A 7,275-nucleotide genomic window follows, 5' to 3' on the forward strand; every position below is an offset into this window, starting at 1 on the left:
TCTTTGTCTGTTTTGCAATCTCTTGTGAGGACACTGGCACTTTATCCAAGAAGGAGACCCTAAACACAGAACTATAATCTGAGTCTGCCTCTTGAGCCTGTAGTGATAAACGCGATAATGCATCCGCATTTGCATGTTGTAAGGATGGCTTGTAATATGCTGTTATAATTTACCTTTCGCAAAGTAGTTACTGTTGCTATGCCCGTCAAGTATTTCAGAACTATCCAGGAAGTAGCCGGAAAACACCAAAACATGAAGGAAGAAATCAGTGCATTGTGTGGGTAAAAGTAACAGTAATAACACGTTAGCTGTATTAGCTATCAATAATAGCTAGTAGCAAGCTTAGCTTGGAGCAGACAGGTATTTTTGTGGATTTTGGATGGATTAAGCTGGCCATGGGGTCTGCTATACTGCGAAATCTATTGCTGACATTGCTGACACCCCCTTCAAACTTTTCAGATATCTAGTATCCGATTTGTCAGATCCCATAGGCACACCATTTCAGCATTTTGTTGTGTGTTTGAAAGCTTGACGGACCATTGCTAAGGTAGGATTGGACAAGCACCGTTCTGGGGTGGTACTTTGCAAAAGGTCAATTAATGACCACCTCCGCAGCCTAGCTGCTGCCAATGTAAGCACTCCAGTCTTGGGCCCTAGTATCTTTAGGAGTGGTTTGTGGTCTGTAAGCAGAGTAAACGTTCATCAATACAGATAGTCATTCAACTTGGTCACCCCAAAGATGATACTAAGTGCTTCTTTCTCTATCTGAGAATAGTTGACTTCTTTTTTAGTGGGTGTCCTAGACACGTAGGCTATAGGTTTCTCACTGTTGTCTGGAAACTGATGTGAAATCATGGCACCTATGTTGTGGTTACACCGCCCCGAGCTGCCTCCCCGGCACGTTCAAGCCACTCCCCCAGCTCGGACGTGCCGGAAACATCCGAGCGCTTGGCTCGCGCTCTGAGGAGACGAGCGCTGCACTGCACCAGGTGTTTGCCATCACCCATCAGGCACACCTGCGGCAATCAGGCAGCCCTCTACAAGAAGTCTCCCAGAACACCACTCCGTGCTTCGACGTACTGAACCCTGCGGGAAAGCTCTGACAAGCCCTCCAGCGTTCCTTGCCCTCTTGCAATTCCGTTTATTCCCCAGTGTCTAATATTCGTGACTCTCTTTTTCCTCCCAAAACTCCCTCCGCGACTTCCAAGGCTCTCCGCATCTCCCTCGTCCCCAGCGACCTTCACGTTTTTCCCCGGACCTCTCCAGCGGTCTCCCCCCGTGTCCTTCTACCTGGACCCCTCTTTTCGGACTTGACCTCCTGCGTCTCGGACCCGGGCTTCCTTTGGATCACGGACTGGACTTGCTTGCCAGGTGCACACACATTATTGAACACCTCCTTGTCATTTACATACCGCACCACACATAGGCTAAAAACACTCACACATAGTTATATATGCAAAACACTTGACACCACACATAGTTTATTCACACGCCCCACTAACAGAACGTTTTTGCACCATACATTCCCCCACTCTATTCCATTTATTATTTAGTGGTAGCATTTGTTATCTCCCTTCCTTGTTATTCCCCTCCCCTAATAAAACCGCCCTTTTGGATTTTGAACTGTCATCCTGTGTCTGTCTGCCTTGGGTTTCGCCACACGGGTCGGGTTCTGGTGCGTGAGCATAACAGAACGTCGGAGCCATTATGGACCCAGGCAAATCCAAGGGGCAGACGGTCCCTGTGACACCCCCGACCCCTAAGCCCCAGAGCCCCATCCCCCTAGAGGCAGTAGTAAGAAGTCACAGCAGCCAACTTGCCTCTCTCCACTCAGAGCTTACTACTGCCTTCACCCAGGTCACCGGAGAGATCAGTGATCTTCAGTCCGGCTCCCAGAACGCGACGAGCGCGTTAGACGCCCTCTCCGTGCAGATCGCTGCACTCACAACAGCAGTCTCCAGGATGTCCCTGCCCCCAGCTCGGCCTCCGGATTCCCCGTTCCTGGTCCCGACGTTCCTCCTCCTCCGAGTCAACTCCCACTGGACCCCCGGTTCGAGCCTAACCTTCCCTGCCCCAAGGCCTTCAGTGGGGAGTTCGAGCTGTGCAGGGGTTTCCTTGGTCAGTGTGAGCTCCTGTTCAAACACCAGCCAGCCAGGTGTAGGACAGGAGAGACTAAGGTAGCCCTTGTTATGTCCCTCCTCACCGGCAAAGCCCTCAGCTGGGCCATAGCGGCAGTTGGCCATACCAAGCGGCTCGCCTTGGACTATGGTGCCTTCCGCCGCAAGTTCCGTCTGGTGTTCGACCACCCAGCTGATGGGCAGGACGCTGCCAGCCGCCTCCATTCCATCCAGCAGGGAGCCAGGTCGGTGGCAGATTATACCTTGGAGGTGAGGATACTCGCGGCAGACAGCGAGTGGGATGACACTGCGCTCAAGAGCGCGTACAGGAGGGGGCTGAGTGAGCCCATCAAAGACCTCATCGTTCGGGACCGCCCTGCCTCCTTCAACAAGCTCGTCACCCTCACCCTCCTGATGGACGAACGGCTGCGGGAGCAGCACCAGGAACACGCCGCCGTGCCCTGGGCCCTCCCATAGACCAACCCCCGTCCGTTCTACCGGTGTCTTCCCTGGGTCAGCGTCCCGCGGGCTCTCTGCGCCCTAACACTCCCCTTCACAACCCTGGGTGGCTTCTGGATCCAGGCCGGAGGAGGAGCCCATGCAGTTGGGTCGGTCACGGCTCCCGCTGGAGGTTAGGGAGCAGAGGATGTGTGACCACCTCTGCCTCTGTTGCGGGAGGTCGGGCCACTACATCAAGGCCTGCCTGACTCGCCCAAAAGACCCGGCTCACTAGTGAGGGGTGTCCTAGTGAGCCTGACGACCCTTCCTCAGCCCCAGCCCAAGAAGGAGCACAACCAGCTGTCTCCTGTCACTCTCACCTGGGGTAACGACTCACTCTCTATTGGTGCACTCCTGGATTCAGGGGCGGACGAGTGTTTGATGGACATTTCGCTGGCCCGGCAGGCCGGCGTTCGACTCGTCCCCCTAGACACACCCCTCACAGCCCAAGCACTAGATGGTCGTTCACTTGGTAAGATTACACACAGCACTGCTTCCCTCACCCTCACAATTTCGGGTAATCACGTGGAAACTATGCGTTTTTTGGTTTTGCACGCCCCCACAGCGCCCCTGGTGTTTGGAAGACCATGGTTGGAACAGCACGATCCCCACATCTCTTGGTCTACTGGGCGGATTTTGGGTTGGAGCGTTGCGTGTCATGCCAACTGCCTTCGCTCCGCCCACTCCCCATCCAGCGGCCTCAAACCCGTGCCTCCTCCCATGGATCTCACTTGTGTTCCTCCCATTTATCACGATTTAGCCCCTGTATTTAGTAAGGACAGTGCACTTTCCCTCCCCCCTCACTGTCCCTATGATTGCGCCATAGATCTCCTTCCCGGGGCCGCCCTTCCCACCGGTCGGTTGTATAACCTCTCCATCCCGGAGAAGGAGTCTATGCGCAATTACATCACAGAGTCCCTGGCCTCAGGAATCATAAGGCCCTCGTCTTCCCCGGTGGCAGCGGGCTTCTTTTTTGTGGCAAAGAAGGAGGGCAGCCTGAGGCCTTGCATAGACTATCAACTGTTAAATGACATCACGGTTGATATAAATATCCACTCCCCCTTATGAGTTCCACGTTCGAGCCACTCACTCACGCCACAGTGTTCACCAAGCTGGACCTGCACAGCACGTACCACCTGGTGCACATCCGGGAAGGGGATGAATGGAAGACGGCCTTCAACACCCACGTAGGGCATTTCGCGTACCTCATTATGCCCTTCAGCCTCACCAACGCCCCGGCCGTCTTCCAGGCGTTGGTCAATGACGTGCTCCAGGACATGCTGAACACGTTCGCGGTGGTGTACCTGGATGACATCCTCGTGTTCTCCAGGACTGAGGAGGAACACCACCAGCATGTCCGCCTGGTCCTCCAACGGCTGCTGGAGAACAGGCTCTTCGTGAAGGCCGAGAAGTGTGTGTTCCACTCCACCTCCGTGGAGTTCCTTGGCCACATCGTGGAGAAGGGGCTCGTCCACACCGACCCCAGGAAGAACCGAGCGGTGGAGGAGTGGGCACGACCCACCAACAGGACGCAACTCCAGCGCTTCCTGGGGTTTGCAAATTTCTACCGGCGCTTCATCAGGGGGTTCAGCCATGTGGCCGCCCCCCTCACTGCACTCACCTCCACCCTCTGCCCCTTCTCCTGGACCTCGGAGGCGGAGGCTGCCTTCTCGGCCCTGAAGAGGCTGTTCACAACGGCTCCGGTGCTCGCCCACCCAGACCCATCCAGGCAGTTCATCGTGGAGGTGGATGTATCGGACGCGGGCATCAGAGCCGTCCTCTCCCAGCGGTCGGAGGAGGACCAGAAGATCCACCCGTGCGCCTTCTTTCCCGGCGTTTCAGTCCTGTGGAGAAGAACTACGACATTGGCAACAGGGAGTTGCTGGCTGTCCACGCCGCCCTAGGGGAGTGGACACCATCCTTCCCCCGGCCCGGGTGGTGGGTGTCGTCACCTGGGCCATCGAATCGGTGGTGAGAAGGGCCCAGTGCGCGCAGCCCGACCCAGGCAATGGACCCCGGAACTGGCTATTTGTGCCTCTCTCTGTCCGGCCCCAGGTGCTGGAGTGGGGCCACACCAGCCGTTTTGCCTGCCACCCCGGTGTCTACCGAACGGCGGCCTTCATCTGCAGGGGTTTCTGGTGGCCCACCATGGAGGCAGACACCAGGGAGTTTGTGGCTGCCTGCACCACCTGCGCCCGCAGCAAGGCTCTCCATCGCCCTCCAGCAGGTCTCCTGCGCCCTCTTCCTGCCCCCGGCCGACCTTTGTCCCACATTGCCTTGGACTTTGTAACTGGCCTCCCCGTGTCCCAAGGCAATGACACCATTCTGACCATTGTCGACCAGTTTTCCGAGGCCGTCCACTTTGTTGCCCTCACCAAACTCCCCTCTGCAGCCGAGACGGCGGACCCTCTTGTCTCCCATGTCGTCCGACCCCATGGGATTCCCCTGGACATTGTCTCTGACCGTGGTCCCCAGTTCACTTCTAAGGTGTGGCAGGCCTTCTGTAAGGGGATTGGGGCCACGGTCAGCCTCTCCTCCGGGTATCACCCCCAGACCAATGGGCAGGCAGAGCGGGCCAATCAAGCCCTGGAGGCGGCTTTGCGTTGCGTTACCACTAGCAACCCCACCTCCTGGAGCAAGTACCTGCCCTGGGTGGAGTACTCGCTCAACTCCATGGAGAGTTCGGCTACCAGTTTGTCTACCTTCGAGTGTTCTCTTGGTTATCAACCCCCTCTGTTCCCCCGTCAGGAGTTGGAGGAGGCAGTCCCATCCATGAGGGCCCATCTCCGCCGATGTCGGCGCGTTTGGAAGACCGCCCGGGCCACTATGTTGCGAGCTACAGAGCGGGCCTGGCGCAGCGCCAACCGGCAGAGAGTGCCGGCCCCAGCCTATCGACCTGGCCAGAGGGTATGGCTCCTGGCCCGGGACCTGCCCCTCCCTACCCTCAACTGGAAGCTGGCTCCCCGCTATGGCGATCCCTACACCATAGACCGCATCGTCAACCCTTCGGCGGTGCATCTCCATCTCCCTACCTCACTCAAGATCCATCCCGTTTTCCATGTCTCTCACCTCAAACCGGTAGCCTCCAGCCACCTGTCTCCCCCTGTCCAAGCTCCTCCACCCCCCAGGGTCCTCGACGGTGGCGACATGGTCTGAGATGTCGACCTGCTGCTCGCCGTATGCCGCCGGGGGCGTGGGTACCAATACCTGGTGGACTGGGTTGGCTATGGGCCCGAGGACCGCAGCTTGGTTCCCCGGTCCTACCTGGCCGACCCCGCACTCCTGGAGGAGTTCTATCGGGCCCACCCCAACGCCATCGGACGGTTGCCCGGTGTCTCCCCAGGACCTTCTTGCTGTGAGGCGACCCACTGCGCCGCCCTATGATATATATATATATATATATATACACTACCGTTCAAAAGTTTGGGATCACCCAAACAATTTCGTGTTTTCCATGAAAAGTCACACTTATTCACCACCATATGTTGTGAAATGAATAGAAAATAGAGTCAAGACATTGACAAGGTTAGAAATAATGATTTGTATTTGAAATAAGATTTTTTTTACATCAAACTTTGCTTTCGTCAAAGAATCCTCCATTTGCAGCAATTACAGCATTGCAGACCTTTGGCATTCTAGCTGTTAATTTGTTGAGGTAATCTGGAGAAATTGCACCCCACGCTTCCAGAAGCAGCTCCCACAAGTTGGATTGGTTGGATGGGCACTTCTTTGAGCAGCTTGAGTTTCTGGAGCATCACATTTGTGGGGTCAATTAAACGCTCAAAATGGCCAGAAAAAGAGAACTTTCATCTGAAACTCGACAGTCTATTCTTGTTCTTAGAAATGAAGGCTATTCCATGCGAGAAATTGCTAAGAAATTGAAGATTTCCTACACCGGTGTGTACTACTCCCTTCAGAGGACAGCACAAACAGGCTCTAACAGGTACTATTTAATGAAGATGCCAGTTGGGGACCTGTGAGGCGTCTGTTTCTCAAACTAGAGACTCTAATGTACTTATCTTCTTGCTCAGTTGTGCAACGCGGCCTCCCACTTCTTTTTCTACTCTGGTTAGAGCCTGTTTGTGCTGTCCTCTGAAGGGAGTAGTACACACCGGTGTAGGAAATCTTCAATTTCTTAGCAATTTCTCGCATGGAATAGCCTTCATTTCTAAGAACAAGAATAGACTGTCGAGTTTCAGATGAAAGTTCTCTTTTTCTGGCCATTTTGAGCGTTTAATTGACCCCACAAATGTGATGCTCCAGAAACTCAATCTGCTCAAAGAAGTGCCCATCCAACCAATCCAACTTGTGGGAGCTGCTTCTGGAAGCGTGGGGTGCAATTTCTCCAGATTACCTCAACAAATTAACAGCTAGAATGCCAAAGGTCTGCAATGCTGTAATTGCTGCAAATGGAGGATTCTTTGACGAAAGCAAAGTTTGATGTAAAAAAAATCTTATTTCAAATACAAATCATTATTTCTAACCTTGTCAATGTCTTGACTCTATTTTCTATTCATTTCACAACATATGGTGGTGAATAAGTGTGACTTTTCATGGAAAACACAAAATTGTTTGGGTGATCCCAAACTTTTGAACGGTAGTGTATATAGTAGCGAATTCGGGGGGCAACCACAGGAACTGCCGCGGCCGGGACGCGATC

Source organism: Lampris incognitus, chromosome 4, assembly GCF_029633865.1.
Source record: "Lampris incognitus isolate fLamInc1 chromosome 4, fLamInc1.hap2, whole genome shotgun sequence".
Lineage (NCBI taxonomy): Eukaryota > Metazoa > Chordata > Actinopteri > Lampriformes > Lampridae > Lampris > Lampris incognitus.